Source organism: Microcaecilia unicolor, chromosome 6 (assembly GCF_901765095.1).
Source record: "Microcaecilia unicolor chromosome 6, aMicUni1.1, whole genome shotgun sequence".
Lineage (NCBI taxonomy): Eukaryota > Metazoa > Chordata > Amphibia > Gymnophiona > Siphonopidae > Microcaecilia > Microcaecilia unicolor.
Genome location: NC_044036.1, coordinates 41023383 through 41041402, shown reverse-complemented (window position 1 = coordinate 41041402; position 18020 = coordinate 41023383).

The window sequence follows — 18020 nt, the reverse complement described above, 5'->3', positions numbered from 1 at the left end:
TGTTGTCCCCTTCCTCTCAGTTAAGGTAACTGCAATTGCAGAGAGGAAATTTACGTAAAGAAGACAAAACTTCAGAGGGCAGCTGGGCCATTGAGCATACGAACTTCAGGTTGCCGTGTTACCACTCTCCCAGTTTGGGACACTCTTTGTCTGGTTTCTCCTCAGAGGCCTGTCTGATATGGGTAACCCTTCAGCATAGCCCTCTGAGTCATTGAAACACAGAAGCCCCTCCACCACTACAAGGTGGTGTCCCTTTGGAGGGGTCTATTGATTATCTTTAAAAGTGGACTAACACGGCTACCACATCTCTCTACTTAATAATATAGAAAAGTACAAATACTACTGCTATCGAGATCCAATTTCATTACATTTCTGATGTAGGAAAGCATTCAGTGCCAGACCCTAAGAATTAACATCTAAAACCTTTAAACAAAATTCAGCCACAGTACAAATGATACATGGCTTCAGGGAACACATTTATATTTACCATATGTCTTACACACCAGACATGGAGACTCTTATAACCACATAATCCTGGCCTTATTAAGTGGGTTTCAAACTCCAGCAGCTTTCATGGTGGAGGGAAATGGATCAGATTTATTATCATTCACATGCTGTTAAGAAGTGCCTCTTTGTAGAAGTTGTGAAGCCCTGAGAGGTTTATCCCTGAAGTGTGGAGAGAAGGAACCAGACACGGATTCTGGTGTGAAAGCCAGCAGGGGCTGGGGATGCTGCAGAGATTGCTTTCCTAGCAACAGGAAGGGCTGTCCCAGCCACTGCAGAACAGTGACATTTGCTGGTGGGATTCAGGCCATATGTATGCTAGTGGCATAGCCAGACCTGACTTTTTTTTGTGGGGGGGCAGAGTTAACATGGGGGGGGGGGGGGGGACACTAGGCATTTAGATGTGAGTAGTGCTTGGTGTACTAAGTAATGCCTTAGAGTGCACTTGATGATAGATTTCAAAGTAAACACTCTGCCCAACAGCTGTCCTGCAGCGACATAAAACCCCACGCACACTTATGGAAACTTTGGAAACACTGCCATTTTTAAATAAAGTCACATTATCCCATAACTTAAACTCTGCCATTATAGTAGACTTGAGTCTGGTAAACATGTCAACACACATCACAATATCCTGCAAAATAATTACTACAATGGTACATATCATTCAACTAGCTTTATAACAAATATAAACACCTTATTAAGCTGTATTAATAAAACACTTTGAAGTAGCTCTGGCTTTAAGCAAATGAGTCCATTTTTAGGAAGTTCTAATTTGAGTATTTGGGGGTCTAAATCAGATTTTTACATGATAAACGTTAGGGCAGGGGCGTAGCCAGACAGCAAATTTTGGGTGGGCCTAGGCAAGAAGTGGGTGGGCACCAAGTGTTCTCCACCCCACCCAAAAAATGCTTCTCTCCACCATGGCAGTCTGCAGCAGGCAGGCGCTGAAAACTGAGAATGTGCAGGTGTCGGTATCGTGGGAGTAGCATTTTCATTACTATCAGGGGGAAGTCTTCAGCTAGCAGAGATTGGGATCCCCACCAGCTACTACTAAATGTGTATTACTGTTGGGTGGGCCTTAGCCCCATGTGGGTGGGCCCTGGCCCACCCCAGCCCACCTGTGGCTACGCCACTGCGTTAGGGCATGGCTCTGATATGAATTGTGCTATTAGAATCCAAAAATGAGGGTTTTAAGGTTTATTTTTGATATAAAATAGGTAAATGGAACATTAGAGTGAGCTGCAGCAGGTATGTCAGGATCTATCTGATTGGCTGTTCTGGTCACTAAGGGAACCTGAACAGAAACAGCTGTTGAAGAGAGCAACCAACAGCTTTGAAAAGAGGGTATGAGTGCTGTCTGTATGAGAAAGATTTTCGTGTATGAAAGTGAAGAGTTTCTGTCTGAAAATAAAAATAAAAGTGTGAAGTGAGAAAGAGAGAATGTAAGGAAAAGATTTAACTTAGAGGAGAGTTTCATCTGGCCAGTTTATACTGATTACTATCTCAAAGGTAATTTTTATTCTGCGGCAAAGGAGTTTGTCACTAGCAATTATATATAAATTTTGTTTTAATTACTAAAGAATTTACAGACAAGAGGGAGAAAGAGAGAGAGATCTTGATTTAACCGTTTACCTCTGGTGACAAAATTTAGGTTCTCTATTTTAAAAGGAGATTCTTTGTAAATTAATTTGAAATTATAAAGACCCTTTTAGTTTAATTTGGGTGTGAAAACACACCAGGGGTCTTGTATCCTGAATTTAAAGAAAATGATGTCACTTTAAAGTGATGTTTTTCAGACGAGTGAATTAAACTTGAATGAGTGATATTCTGAAGAAAACAGAAGAAACTGAAGATAATTCTCTCCTTGTAGTTAAAGTGAGGGAAAGAAAAAAATAAAAGTTTTAGTGAGGACACTCGGACAAAATTGTTTTTCTCACTAGAAGGGAATTTTATTTTATTTAGCAAAGCTCGGTACAGGTATCCTGTGACAGGCAGGCTCATAACAAGAGACACACACACTGAAGGGAGGAAGTCTCTTTCCTTTTATTTTATTTTGCAGCCAGGATTTTAGGGTGAAGATCAGCATTCAAGTCATCCAAGACAGATGAAAAAAAGAATACCAAGAGAGCTTGAAGAACAGAGATAAGTAAAGAAGAAAGAAAATAAATTAAAGGGCATTAGGACATTCAGACACTAAAAGGAAAACTTAAATTTCCTGAGGTACTAACCTTCAATCACAATACAGAACTTGAATCCTAACAGAGGAAAAAAAATAAGTTAAACGAATGAAAGGTTTTCTGTTAAACCTGTTTTTAAGAAGAGTTTAATATAGCTACACTTACCTTTTATACACCCTGTAAGAGAAATGGAAAAGAAGTAATTTATTGGAACTTTCAATTAAAAGGTTCTTTATTATTGAATATTTTGCACATACAATATTTACCTGTAAAAGAAGAAAAGGTAATTAAGTAAGTCTGAGTTCATTTGTCAGTGGAGGGGCTATACTAGGTAGCGTCAACTTGGCTGCAACTCAAGGGCTCAACCCAAGTCATGACAAGTATAAAATGTACCTGCAGTTTGGTTGAATATTCTCTGGATGGTTCCTGGACAGGCACATTCAAGTCACACTGGAAAAAATAACTAAGAGATCCTTTTATTAAGGTGTGCTAACAGATTTAGCGTGCACTGATTAGCATGTGCTAAATGCTAAGACGCCCATAGAAATATAGTGGGCATCTTATCATATAGCGAATGCTAATCATTAGCACACCCTAGAAAAAGGGACCCCAAGGGACGCTAGTATGGATTTGTATAAAAATACTCATTTATTGGGCCCTCTCCAGGCACACAAAAATATAGGGAAATAGAGCAACGAAAAATAAAGCATGTGAAGGGCAATTCTATAAATGGGTACCCATATTTATGTGCCACTTGTGTACATAAATGTACAGAATAGCAGCAAACATGTGTGGCAGCAAAATGACTAAGTGCTACTATAAGGGTGTGAGCAAGTAGAATAGTGCATAAATGTAATGGAGCATGGAAGAGGCATGGGTGGCACTGCCACATATGTATGCAACTTATAGAATATTATAAGTTATATGCACCCCTGCCACATTTAGGCATTTGCAGTTATGCCAGGTCTATGGTTGGTGTAACTGCAGACATGTAAATGTAAGATGCCATTATAGAATAGATTCTCACTGCCCAGCATTGGAATGGCTGAAAAAAAAGGTGCCCACTTATAGAATGGCCCCCATAGTACATAAAATCAAAGTAAGGTGATCTCGTAAAGTCCTCAGACTTGATCATGGTCCAGGAGCCCACCATTTTGGGAAAGCCTCAAGTTAACTAGTGTGGGCCCTTCCCACCCCACTCCGTATATATTTACAGATATTTTTTAACCTTTCCCTCCACTCCACTCCGCCCCATTCCCTCTTTCTTCCCATCCATCCCCTCTGCTCCTACTCACATATCATCATCTTTCTCCCCCTCCACCCATAGCCCGGCATCTACTCCTCCTCCACCCAATATCTGCTCCTCTCCCCTTCCCCCCCGGCATCCCCATCTCTCTCTGATTCCCCCCCCCCCCCCGATCTGCTGGCAGCAATTCCTATAGACAATCTGCGTTGGCCCTGCAGGCTTCCCTCTACTGCATCCCCATCAGTGAAGAAATAGGAAGTGATGTTATCAAGAGTGGGACTCAATATATAAGTACATAAGCACCGCCATACTGGGAAAAGACCAAGGGTCCATCAAACCCAGCATCCTGTCTCCAACAGTGGCCAATCCAGGCTTCAAGAACCCGGCAACCCCCCCCCCCCCCCCCCGAAAAAAAAATTAATAATGTTCAATGGACTTTTCCCTCAGGAATCTGTCCAAACTCCCTTTAAATTCCATAAGGCCAGCTGCTGTCACTACATTCTCCGGCAACGAGTTCCAGAGTCTAACTACATGCTGAGTAAAGAAAAACTTTATCCTATTTGTTTTAAATCTACCATATTCTAGCTTCATCTTGTGTCCCCTGGTTTTGCTGTTGTTTGAAAGTGTAAACAAATGCTTCACATCTGTCCGCTCTAATCCGCTCATTATCTTGTAGACTTCTATCATATCACCCCTCAGCCACCTTTTCTCCTGCAGGGCCAGCACAGATTGCCTACAGGAATTGCTGCAGGCAATGTTTCGAAGTTAGACTGGGGGAACAGGGGGTTCAGACTGAGATGGGCAGATGCCGTGCCTCCAGTGGAGAAGAGACAGACAGAGAGGCACCACCAATCAGGCGTTTTGGGGGACACTAGACTGGGTGGACCTGAGGCAAGAATGGGTAGGCCAGTGCCCACCCAGTCCCACCCATAGCTACACCACTCTCATGGCCTCCTTGTTCTCCCTTGTGGTTTGCTATCACTTCTGTTGTTTGATAAGTACTGACTCTGTTCCCAGAATGCCCACAAAATAGCCGGTTTTGGTTTGGGTGCTAACCAGGCATTTTCAGCAGCACTATCCAGTTAAGTGACACTGAAAATGCCTGATTAGCCCTGGACAAGCAATTTAAATAGCCAAGAGTCTCTCCTGGCCCTTTAAATCATTTTAAATATCAAGCCCAATAACTTGATTTCAAAAGCTACTTTTTTTAAAGACAAGGTTCTTTGTTGATAAAGGTGAGCCAGTCAATATTGTGTATCTGGATTTTCAAAAGGCATTTGACAAAGTACCTCATGAAAGACTCCTGAGGAAATTAAAAAGCCATGGGAAAGGAGGTAATGTCCTATTGTGGATTAAAAACTGGTTAAAAGATAGAAAACAGAGAGTAGGGTTAAATGGTCAGTATTCTCAGGGGTCAGTGCTAGGATCGCTGCTTTTTAATATATTTATAAATAATCTAGAGATGGGAATAACTAGTGAGGTAATTTGCTGATGATACAAAGTTATTCAAAGTTGTTAAATCACAAGAGGATTGTGAACAATTACAAGAGGGCCTTACGAGACTGGGAGACTGGACATCCAAATGGCAGATGATGTTTAATGTGAGCAAATGCAAAGTGATGCATGTGAGAATGAGGAACCCAAACTACTATGTGATGCAGGGTTCCACATTAGGAGTCACCGCTCAGAAAAAGGATCTAGGTGTCATCGTTGATGATAAGTTGCAACCCTCTGCTCAGTGTGCAGCAACGTCTACAAAAGCAAATAGAATATTAGGAATTATTATTATTTTTTTGTTTTGTTTTGTTACATTTGTACCCCGCGCTTTCCCTAACATTCTATTTGCTTTCTTAGTCGCCACTGCACACTGAGCAGAGGGTTTCAATGTATCATCAATGATGACACCTAGATCCCTTTCCTGGTCAGTGACTCCTACTGAAGAACCTTGCATTACATAGCTATAGTTTGGGTTCCTCTCTCCCAAATGCATCACTTTGCACTTGCTGACATGAAACGTCATCTGCCATTTGGATGCCCAGTCTCGTAAGGTCCTCTTGTAATTTTTCATAATCCTCTTGTGATTTAACAACTTAAGCTCTGGAACTCGTGGCTGGAGGATGTGGTAATAGCGGTTAGTGTATCTGGGTTTAAAAAAGGTTTGGACAACTTCCTGGAGGAAAAGTCCATAGTCTGCTATTGAGACAGACATGAAAAGCCAGTGCGTGACCTGGGTTTCTGCCAGGTACTTGTGACCTGGTTTGGCCATTATTGGAAACAAGATACTGGGCTAGATGTACCATTAGTCTGACCCTCTATGGCTATTCTTATGTTCTTACTGTATGTAATGACATGAGGCACCCTAGACAAACCTCAGCCTTTTGCCCCAACCCTTCATAACCTTTCAGGTTCTTCACTTCTCCATAAGATTTTAATAATTAAACAATGATGATTACTCCAGTATCATCTCTTCCAAAATTATCCTGTAAAAGCACAAGTTGATGGTTCTCTGAGTTTGTGGCTATTAGGATCTATTCTATTTTGACTGCAGCTGTTCTTTGCTACCCCCCTCCCCCGAAGGTGCCACCCTAGGCAACCACATATTTTGACTAATAGTTAAGTTGGTTCTGCCAATAAGTTAATAGTGAGCCAAATAATATGACCTGGTATGCACATCTAAGAGAGATGATGTGATACAAAAGGTTCAGTGTTTAGAACTGTAACGTCTGCTAATAATCTGACATAAAACATCCAGAAGGCATTATAATTCCCTTGGTAAAGAAACTTCTTAGAAAAGCTAATGGCTCAGACACTGATTTTGCCAATGTTCTTAAATGTAATGTCTTCACTGGAAGAAATTAATGTAAATGAGCTCACAAGCCAACAGCCATATTGCCATCATATTAACCAGCCACAACAAAACTAACAGATTTCGCTTTCAGGAGACATTCCACGTTGGTGAATAAACATGTTCTCACAAACAAAGATCTAGGATTTCCTTAGGAGGGAAAAAGACTTTTAGAAAGTCACTGTAATGAATTAAAAACAGGATTGTGTGTTTGGTGTTGGCTTCCAACCAAGCTTCCACTGAATATTGGAGAGAGGAAGGAGAGTGCAATGTTGCAGATGCTATGTACATCACAGAAATATAGCACCATCTAGAGGATGTTTGCATTGTGCAAAGATGAAAGAAAAAAGGCTTCAACCTTTATTTGACTGTCTCTGCATCTTATGTATGCATAATTGAATCACCTTTTTACAAAATTCCTGCATTCACTCATATGATTAGAGGAGGCAGCTCTATAACTGGGCACCCAGTATTCTGTAAGTTATTTGCATAAGTGGGAGCCCTACCTATGCCCTGCCTCTTCCACCCTGTGTATGCCACCTTGCAAATACGCGCTATGTACGTTATGCGGATATTTACAGTATAGTGCTTAGGTGCCCTGCTACCACGTATGTAAGTATTTATTTAAGCGTATGGGAGAAATTCTATATATGGCGACTAAAGTTGTGTATGCAAATTTGACAGTATGGCCACATTGTGCATGCAACATAATTGATTAACAAGTCAATTGGGGCTAATAATTGGGCAGTACCAAGCAATTATCAGCACTAATTGGCATAACACAACACATACAAACCCAAAAACCTAAGCATCCCAGGTCACACCCTCCCCATCTCAGACAATCTAAAAATTCTCGGAGTAACAATCGACTGAAACCTCACTCTAGAGAGCCAAGCAAACTCTACCATAAAGAAAATGTTTCACTCAATGTGGAAACTCAAACACGTGAAACCATTCTTCCTGAGTGCTATATTTCGCAACCTGATACAATCAATGGTACTAAGCCACGCAGCTCTAAAACTTTTTACAAGTGCCCCCTAGGGTGCCCGGTTGGTGTCCTGGCATGTGAGGGGGACCAGTGCACTACGAATCCTGGCCCCTCCCACGACCCAATGCCTTGGATTTGTTCGTTTTAGAGCTGGATGCCTTCGGTTTCGATTATCGTTGAAAAACAAAACCGCCCAGCTCAAATCCGCACATATCCGATGCATTTGCCGGGCACAAACTGTATTATCAAAAAAAAAGATGGGCGGCCATTTGTTTTCGAAAATACGGTCTGTCCTGCCCCTTCACGTACCCGTTCTCGGACATAGAGCCCATGGAGATGGGCGTTCGCGTTCGATTATGCCCCTCCACATAACTTATTTGTAAGTCTATGTGCTTTCAAAATGAGCACTTCATGATTTAACTATGCATGTAGTAGAAATGAAGAAGGAGAGAGGGGGAGCAGATAGACATTCAAATGCCTCAAAGGTATTAATAATGCAGAAGAAGCAAACAGTTGCCAAGGATGTTCTAGATCTAGAACAACGAGGTCTGATATGCCTCTGAAAAGGGTAGTGGGTACATGGAGTATTCACCCACTGGACGTAGCAAAGACCAGAACAACAAGAGAATTTCATGAAAGCCTGAGATAAATGCCACCATAAAGCTAGAGGTCAGGCAGGATCTGCTGTAGTTCATCAGGAAAATGCACTATTTGCCATTGGAGCCAATGTAAAAAGGTGTGTAAACGTAGTGCACCTTCCATTTTAATGCATCTTTCTGTGCACTTACTTATCATGTAATGAGGGTTTAAGTGCACAAAAAAGCACTTTAAAATGGGAGTAAAAAGCATGCACTAAGGGGCCCTTTTTCTAAGCTGCAGTAAAAACAGCCCTGTGCTAGTGGTGGGGACCGTTTTTGCCATGCGCTGAGGCCCTTTTTACTGCAGAAGGTAAAAAAGCCGAAAAAAAAGACATGGCCATGCAGTAAGATTGCTCTTACCGCACTGCTGTGCGGGGGGGGGGGGGGGGGGGGCACTTACACCCACTGAGGTGGCGGTAAGGGTTCCCGTGCTAACCCGGCGGTAACCGGGTAGCTTGTGGTGCTGCCCGACTACCTCCGGATAACCCTCTGCACAAATATTTTTTTAATATTTCTGCTACCGCTGGAAATGCTGCATGCTGGAGGCAACTCCACATCTGCATATGGTGGGCTTACTGCCGCTTAGGGAAAGGGCCCCTCACACCCATATGCACACCACATTTAAATGAAGGGGTTCTGATTTTGACCCTCCCTCTAAGTGGTGCTTAATGCTGTTGTTTTTTTTTTTTAATGCTGTAAATTTAACTTATAGGTCAGAGTTGGAGCAAGGGTAACACATTCTGTGGTCAATGTTAGTTATGCATAAAGTCCCAGCATGGGCCCAGACCATGGGTGAAAAAACCAGTGTTAAGCACTGGGGTACCCCAGTCTGGGACCCTCATAACTAGTATCCATAGGTGCAGAACCCCCACATCTAGGAACCTCAGGTCCAGAACACTCACATACAGGAGATCACAGCCAGGACTCTGAACTCCAGCTATCTGCCCACCTATCTCTACACCCATTCACTAACCTCCTACCCACTGCCAAACCTACCCCCTTAGTGCCCATAGGAATGGCTAGAGGGTGAAAGTGTAGATCCTTCCATGAAACTTGGGAAGCCAAAGGGAGTCCTGAAGACTGAAAAAGAGGATTAGGGATGTTAGGCTAGAGTACCAAGGTGGTGCCTCTTTGAAATGGCACTGGTGAACAGGCCTAAAGTGAGAGAAGGCTATTTTTTGGGCCAGAGTACTTTGCACTTTCAACATTTATCTATGTCTACATTTGGACCTGAGCCTTCACTTCCTAGCCAACCCACCTATTTACCTATCCCCTGCCCATTCACTAATTGATCTATCCACCTACCTACACCCTCTCCATTTTTAAATGACATCTGTTTACCTAAAGTTAGTGAGCTCAGCTGAACCTTCACCATTAAAAAAAATGGCCAAGTTGAATACAGGAGGAGCCAAGAAAAGTACTATAGGTGTAGTGGGGTTCAAAATGGAGTGGGTGAGGATCAAACTTGTGGGTGGGGGTAGGAGGGTAGATGGGAGGAGGGTGCGAGGTACATGGGGAATGTGGGTGAGTGAATGGGCTTGTAAATGGTGTGGTGGTGGAGAGGTAGATGGATGGGTTAGTGAGTGGGTGGTAAAATAAGTGGGTATTTGGGTAGATTAGTGATTGGATGGGAATAAATGGGTGGGTGAGGTTTGAGGGGCTCTCTGATGCCAGGACAAAATCCCTTTATCTTGGGGGTCCCAAGGCTGAGTCTCTTCAGCTTGAGGGACCCTGGGCAGAGGATCTCTGCCTCATGTGTTCCAGGACCAGATGCTTCTGGGAGGTTAAATAAACTTGTAGTCAAACTCTAATCCATGACCCCCAAACCCCCTCCCCCTCCCACACCATATACTTTTGCTATGTTTTCTCAGGAAACCAAAATTCCAGCACAGACTTCATCTTTTTTTTTAAGAAAAAGCATGAAAATACTTCTGTATCGCTTCATATCTATTCTATGTTCAACTAATAAAGTCCCCTTTGCCACGATTTAACACATTATTTTATTTAATTTTAAATATCTGAATCCCTGCATTCTTTCATGCTGGATCTTGGTTTTTCTGTTGGTCTGGCAATTTCCTTCTGCTCGTTATGCTTTTTGCTCAGCCAGAACTGGTCCTTGTTGGGATCAGAGATGCCAAGTTACCCAGTTCCAGGCTGGAGATTTTAGGACAGTCCTGGTTCAAGTCCAAACTTAAAGCCCACCTCTTTACCACTGCTTTTGACTCCTAACCACTGCTCACTTGCCCTGTCCTTTTTATCCTCACCTCTTTATTCCCTTACCCTTCATTGTTCTGTCTGTCTGCCTGTCTTATCTAGATTGTAAGCTCTTTGAGCAGGGACTGTCTTTTTTTGTGTATGGTGTACAGCGCTGTGTATGCCTTGCAGCGCTATAGAAATGATAAGTAGTAGTAGTAGTTTTGAACTCACATCCCTAAGCACTGTAGGATTTGCTGTGCCTGATTCTGCCTATTGAAATCAGTGCTGCAAGTCCTATAATGCACAAGAATGGGGCAGTTAGAAATCCAGGACTGTCCCAAAATCTCCAGTCTGGAACTGGGTAACTTGGGATACACTGCCATGAACCTTCATACACAAAACACCCAAGGAGGTGTACTGCAGACCTGCAGGTACCTAGCATTGAGAGGTGTGCAAGCAGTCAGTGAAGAGAAATGGGCTGCAATGATGCCAGTGAAGATCCCTGCCGAAAAGCAAAAAGCTAGTTCAGAAGTGCTGTGAAGAGGTACATCAGTGAAACACCATGCCAGTGAAAGAGCGCAACCATGAGCTGTGGAGTGGCAGAAGTTTGACTCCATCCAAGAGAGACACTCACTTAGTAAGAAGATCAGCAGGTTGTTATGGCTGTAAATAAGAGTTTCTAGCTAGATAGAAAATCATATTTCGTTTTTATCTTAGTATTTTTGTTCTAAGACTTTAAGATTTATGATTTTCATTCAGTATTTTATTCATGTACTAACTTCTTTTGTTAATTTGGCTTATATACCATCAAGTGTTTAAAGTAATTGCATGTGCGTGATATCAATTTTATTTATTTGGTTGTAAGATAAAGTTTTATATAGTAACATAGTAGATGACGGCAGAAAAAGACCTGCACGGTCCATCCAGTCTGCCCAACAAGACAACTCATGTGTGCTACTTTTGTGTATACCCTACTTTGATTTGTACCTGTGCTCTTCAGGGCACAGACCGTATAAGTCTGCCCAGCACTATCCCCGCCTCCCACCACCGGCTCTGTACATATGTTCTGATTGAACAGTGTAGCCCCTGATGCAGCCTCTTGGAAGGCGAAACATGGCATCTTGAGAAATAAATATCTGTTTCTTTAATATAGTGGCCTGCTCTGTTCTGTTTGTGGATTGTTCACGTGCAGATTGCCACCTCTATGTTGTTGTACTGCTTAGTAAACAAAAAATGAAAACAAACAGGAGACAGCCCACTGCAGAATATAAGCAAACAACACAGCAGGGGTGTCTATCCTGTTGCATGTTTTGGTATCATCTGCAAACAGCCCTTCAGTAATATCGCTTACAAAAATATTAAAAAGAACCATCCCAAGAACCAAATCTTGCGGCACACCACTGGTAATATCCTTTTCCTCAGAATGAGCTCCACTTACTACTACTTTCTGTTGCCTTCCATTCAAGCAGTTCCTAACCCAGTCAGTCACTTTAGGGCCCATACCATCTATGTGGAACCATGTCCAAGGCTTCCCAAATGTACACCACCACATCTAGTGCTGTCCCTCGATCCAACTTTTTGGTCACCCAGTCAAAGAAATGAATCGGATTTGTCTGACAAGACCTGCCTCTAGTGAAACCATGCTGTCTTGGGTGCTGCAATCCAACGGATTCCAGAAACTTCACTATTCTCTGTTCTAAAATTGTTTCCATTAATTTAATTACCACAGAAGTCAGACTTACTAGCCTGTAGTTCCTAATCTCTTCCTTACTTCTGCTTTTGTGGAGAGGGACCACATCTACCCTTCTCCAGTCCTCCAGAACCACTCCTGACTCTAAGCATTGAAAAGGTATCAGGAAGAGCTGCCAGAACTTCCTTAAGTTCCTTCAGTACACTTGGATGTATGCCATCCAGTCCCATCGCTTTGTCCACCCTTAGCTAGTTCCTCATGAACACAGTCCTCTGAAAACTGTTCAGGGTCTACCACACCTCCGTTACAATTTGCATTTGTCTTCCGCAGTCCTGCTCCCAGACCTTCAACTGTGAACACAGAACAGAAATATTTGTTAAGCAATTCTGCCTTATTTTTCTCAGCTTCCACATATTCCTCCTTTTCACCTTTGAGTCTCACAATGCCACTTTTGCACTTCCTCCTATCATTACCATATCTAAAAAAATATCTTGCCCTCCCATTTTACCCCATTGGCTATTGTTTCTTACATTTGCATCTTTGCTTTCCTGACTACTTTACCAGTTTCTCTTTGCTTTTCCAGATATTGTCGCCTGTCTTCTTGTTTCTGTGATTTCTTGTAGTTTATGAAGGCTAACCTGTTTTTCTTTACCTTTTCAGATACTATAGAACCAAAACAGTTTTCTTTTCCTCTTACTTTTATTTACTTTCTGTACAAAAATGTTTGTTGCCCTTACAGTAGCTCCTTTCAGTTTTGCCCACTGGTTTCCTACTTCTTCCAGATGTTCCCTTTGAGCTAACAACTCCTTGAGTTAATCCCCCATCTGAAGAAATTTTTTTAATTTTTTAAAAAAGTCTAGAACTTTTGCTTTTGAATGAACCCTCACCACACCTGTCCTAATATTAAACCACACCACACATAGATTACTGGATGCCAGATGATCACCCACTATAATATCAGAAGCATCTCCCCATTCGTAAGCACCAAGTCCAGTATGGTCCCATCCCACGTGGGTTTCATGATGTTGTGAATTGAGGGGTCCCGAGCCCCCCAAGAAGGCTGGAGTGACCTTAAATCTGACTCCATCTCTAAATAGCACTAGTACTGGGGTAATCAAGGAGTTGTGAAGTTCTAAAAGGAATTGCCACTAAGAGAGATGTTAGGTCTAAGGAAAAGATACCAGCCTTATGACAAACTGGATTTATGTCACAAGTTATACAATGCAGCGAAAGATAGCCTGATAAAGCAAAAGCATTTATACTTACAGCCTTTCATCATTAAGTGAAGCCCACAAATCATCATTTGGGATGAGGAGTTTATTTACCAAGATACAAGTCAAATCAGTGATTGACAACAGGCACGTACAATCAATTAATTATAGGAATATAATAATCCAGCTGCAAACAGGTGTTAATTCCTAATCTTTATAATTTCTTTTACCAATTAAAGGTTTTACAAGGGAAAGCAATTAGGTAATTTGTCAATTCTGCTGGTCACATTGGTTTCCCTTGGAGAGAGAGAGTGCCAACCCTTCTCTCTAGCTTAAACCAGGAAATACCCTGATTTTTATAGGTGCCCTCAGGATATGGATAATATGACAGTAGATATACCTGATTGGATCTATGCTAATGTCATGGTTGTCACTGATTGGCTCATGCTAATGAGTAGCTTCTATCTTGCTAACATGGTTTTGTCTTTAGCTCGCTTGACCACAAATCTTAAGCAAGACCCTGCATCCAGCTACACCTTTCTTTTCTCACACCATGGCTGACCACAATCCTGCTCACAGGAAAGTCTCATTTCTCAACTTGTTTTTCTAACTTACATTAGAGAAAATTCCACTTTGTAACAGATACGGCTTCCATTTTGTGCTGAAATCCTCCATGTTGTTTCCATATCTATTGATCTAACTTTTCCTAATTTAGCTTATTTAGGCCTCAATCCGGGCTACAAACTAGGCCATACTTTTCCAGTAAGCTCCCAGTTATGTCAGCCATCAGATTTCTGACTCAGCCAAGGTCTGTAATGGCCTGAGCTCTATGACTGGGCCCTCCACCATTCCAGTGGGGGGGTCTCTGGCTGTACCATAATTATACAATGACCAATGGTGGAACAGTTCACCCTGTAAAGAATTCAGGTTCTCCCTACTTCTAGAAGACTCTGCAATAAGGATAATCCAATCATCTTCTGGCATATTAAAATCACCTATTAGTGGTGCTTCCCCTTTCACAGTGAATATTTTGAATGTCTTCAATTAAATCTCTGTCCACTTCTGTCTGTGAAGCAGGCCTGTATATCACACCAATGTAAATACATTGTCCACTCTCTCTTACCAGATTGACCCACAATGCTATTGTGTGATGACTTGGACTCAGTCCCAACCAAGGACTGTGAAAGCTGCCTGCCCAAGGAGCTTGCTCCAGTCCCAAAACAGGACCCAAAAATGCCGGAGCATGTCTGGGCCAGCTGGAAAACACCAATGAAAAGTCAGTCAAATGGGCCAAAAAACGGGCTGAAAACCACTGGACCCGAATAGGGTCTCAAAAAGATGGGCACAAAATAAACAGCCCCCGGAGAGACCTTTGGACCCCGGAGCAGCCCCGGATGGCCAGACAACCACCAGGACCACCCCGGAGGCCAGGTAAGCCCCTGAAAGGGACCACATTTAAATTTTCATTATTTTTTTTTAACCCTTTACATTATCTACAGGATGTGAGTATCTCTGCCTTGGCCTTTACTCTCGACAGGGAGAATTGACAAGAACACATTCTGCACACCTGTCTGTTTCACCTTCTCTCCCAGAGTCACGAAATTACTTTTGATAGATTCAGTGGTATACCTATGAGTATCCTACAATGGGAAGGAACAGCTTTATACTTTTCATTATTGACCTTAAATTTGTGAGATTTTAAATATGTACATACAAACTATGGAAAGGAGCAGCTTTACACTTTTCACTATTGACTTTAAAAATGTGAGCTATCAAGTCATTGATGAGTCAGAGCTTTAATCCTGTGAAACAATATTTTATGACTAACACCCCAATTGCATTTGAAAAGAGAGCTTGATTGCTGTTTCCTTTAAGAAAATATATATTTTTAATGTAAATTCATAGACCCTGTTAACAAATTAACATTATACATGAGTAATTCTTCTAATGGAAAATATTAGTTGCTTTAACCCTGTGGTTTATGAAACTTTGAAGTCAAGATGTAGAATTACCACATGAGGGCAGTATCAACCAAAAAACTGTTAGAATAAGTGTGCAGCTGGCACATACCCGTGACACACTCAAGAATAAGAATTTTGTTAATTTAAAACATTACGATACAGAAATTCGTAAGGGCCCTTTTACAAAGGCTCATTAGGCTCTACGCGCATGCAGCATGCGCCCAAATGAGACCACCGCCAGGCTACTGCATCCCAATGCCTGGATATTTATTTATTTATTTCCTCCCACGCGTGTTTTTTTTGGCTGTAATCAGCAGTTGGCGTGCGCCGACTGGTCACCACACGTGTAGACCTTGAGCCTTTGGGTGGCATTAAGCAGAAGCGGAGCCAGGTTGAGCCAGGTTGACGGCACGGGGGAGCAAGAGCGGACTTCTGCCGGCGCACATTTTCAGTGCAACACGACGAAAAAAAAATAGGCGCCGGCAGAACTCCATTTGGGGGAGCAGCTGCTCCCCTGGCACCCCACCTAGCTGTGCCACTGGCATTAAGGGCTCAGGCCAGTTTTAGGTGTGTGCTGGTTTCAGTTTTACTGCATGCTCTTTTCCCGTTCCATTAAACCTCCTTTTTAGCAGATGCGGAAAAACTGGCTCGGCATACGCCCAAAACACATGCCTACACTGCCGCAGTCCACTTTTTACCGCAGCTTAGTAAAATGACCCCTTAATATTTAAGAGGGCAACACCATTAAAATCTATTAGACAAGGGACTAATTTTTGAAAGAGAAAAATGTCCACTAAGTGTCATAAAGCAGCATTTGGACACACTTCTTCTCAAAACGTTCAAATCGGTATTTTTGAAACCTGTTTTGCAGATATTTATCTATGCATTTTGTTTGCAATGCATCCAAATCACAAGGGGGCATGTTGTAGGTGTTGTGGAGGCGGGAATAGGGCAAGCTTAAGGCATGCCTAACACTTGGACATTTTACAGCCATAATGGAACCAGTGGCATAGCCACAGGTGGGCCTGGGTGGGCCAGGGCCCACCCACTTAGGGCTCAGGCCCACCCAACAGTAGTACACGTTTAGCAGTAGCTGGTGGGGATCCCAAGCTCCGCCAGCTGAAGACATCCCCATGATAGTAATTAAAACGCTGCTCTCCACGATACTGGCACCTGTGCATGCTCAGTTTTCAGCGCATGCCTACTGCAGACTGCCAAGGTGGAAAGAAGCGCTTTCCCGCCAGCTCAGATATTTTTCTGGTGGGGGTTGGGAAGAACACTTGGTGCCCACCCATTTCTTGCCTAGGCCCATCCAAAATCTGTTGTCTGGCTAATCCCCTGAATGGAACAAAACAAAAATGTCCTGAGCAAAAATGTAAACGTTTGGGGCCCCCACCTGAATGAGCTAGCCTGGGGGTAGAAAATGGGAGGCACTGAGAAAAATAAGCTTCTTCTCCAGGTTTAAATCAAGTCTCCATGTAACTGAGTAACTGTTCTACGTGCAGGATGTCAGGAGTCAAGACTCACAGAAACAGATCAGGAACGCGCCAGAGACCGGCGCTGAAGAGGACTTTAGCTGGCGGGGGTTGGGGACCCCCCGCCAGCAAAGGTATCTGGTGGCAGGGGAGGGTCAGTGGCAGCGGGGGGAGGGGGGTCAAAAGTAGAGGGGGCCAGGGCTAAATCTGTGGGGCCCAATCCCCCGTGGCCCCACCTAGCTACGCCCCTGATATATAGAGTTCACCTGTCCATGCCTATCCTGTAGGGCAGTACTAGACTCAGTGGCTGTTCCTCCTCCTCTCAGCACAAATTCAATCTCTGTGGGCTCAAACCCTTCTTTGGTCCGACCCTCTTCCAGCGGTGACCCCCCCTCTGGATCTACCCTAGTCCTGGGACTGAGATCTCCCTAGCTCTAATCTCCTGCTCCAAGGCTAGGTCTCTCCTCTGCTCACCCGTAGCACACACAGTATTCCGGTTGCCACTTTCAGGAGACACAACCCTCCTGTACAGCCAAGGGTCACACTTCTCACTCAGGATTCCCTTTTTCCTCCTCCTGGCCTCTTGGCAGGTGACCATCAGGCAACCAAAGACCCCCTCATGGGTATAATTCCAATCTTTATCCCCTTTGTAACTCCTCCTCCCTGTCATTCTCTACAAGGGCAACTCTTTTCTCTTGCATTGTCTCAAAACCACTCCCCATGGGCTGGGCTCTTCCCACCCATGAACATCTTACCACCAGGGCCGCCGAGGGGGGGGGGCAGGGGGGCCAAAATTCCCCAGGCCTGGCCTCCAAGGGGGGGCCCAGTGCCGGGATTTCTCTCTCTCTCTCTCCTGCTCCTGAAGGGCCCTGAGCGATCATGTCCCGACAGGAGCAGGAGAGAGAACTCCGGCACCGGGCCCCCCTCCAACGCTGCTCTTCGCTCGCTTCTACTGCTGTACCGAGCGGCTGCCTTTCTCCTCAGGCCCATGCTCGGTTTCGGTTTTGAAACCGAGCATGCACGACAAGAGAAAAACTGCAGGGGCAGGGCAGGCATGGAGTGAAGAGCAGTGCTGGATTCTTCTGC